Genomic DNA, 861 nt, shown 5'->3' with positions numbered 1-861 from the left:
AACTGCAAACCAGACGCATGACACGATCGATGTCTATGTGCTATCACCCAAAGATTTATCCTACAGAATACCCTTCAGTATTATTCACTAGTTTTTTAGACACATTTTGTTTAATATAATTTGCGCTTCATTCGAGACATTTGTAATTTTTTTCACTTACAGGAGGTCAGGTTTATGTCGCCCTCCTTTATGTGTATTCTCATTTTCCTATATTATAAAATAAGCCACACTAGTGTTATTTTCCCAAAAAAAAAAAAAACCCCAAACCCTAAAATACCCTAAACCCATAACCCCAAAGACTGGATAGAAAAATTCACAGAATTCTCAAAAAATATTTGTATTCCATGGCTTGACTTTATAAAATGTCTCAAACACAAGGCCTTTTATAGGTACAAAGGATCCTAAATACATTGTATGAACTTAATAGACTAATTAATGACTTTTCCTACATACTATGAATAATATGATACAAAGAATCATTTGGATACATGATTTAAATAAATGCATGAGTATTAAATAAACTAATTCATGTATCAAATTTAATTTTTTTTCATTATTCATGAATCATGTTTAATTTTCAACATTCAGAAACCGAGAACCAAGCATGGGCTAATTCGGTTTCGTCTTTGAATTTTCAATTTTATGTTTAAAATAGAAAATGATTTTGGTTTTTCATTCTGAAATACTATTTCTTAAAATAGAAGATTACATTTGATTTAAAATTATGAAAAATTATTACATGGATTTTTTTATTCAGTAAAATATATTCGCATTCTATTTTTTAAATGTTGTATAAAATATAACATTCAAATTAACTTGAAATGATAGTATATTTCCAGCTCAAGAAGAAGCGTTGATTCA

The sequence above is a fragment of the Olea europaea genome, unplaced genomic scaffold, assembly GCF_002742605.1.
Source record: "Olea europaea var. sylvestris unplaced genomic scaffold, O_europaea_v1 scaffold1356, whole genome shotgun sequence".
Lineage (NCBI taxonomy): Eukaryota > Viridiplantae > Streptophyta > Magnoliopsida > Lamiales > Oleaceae > Olea > Olea europaea.
The sequence above is the reverse complement of the archived record's forward strand: the minus strand, read 5'-3'. Positions refer to the sequence as shown.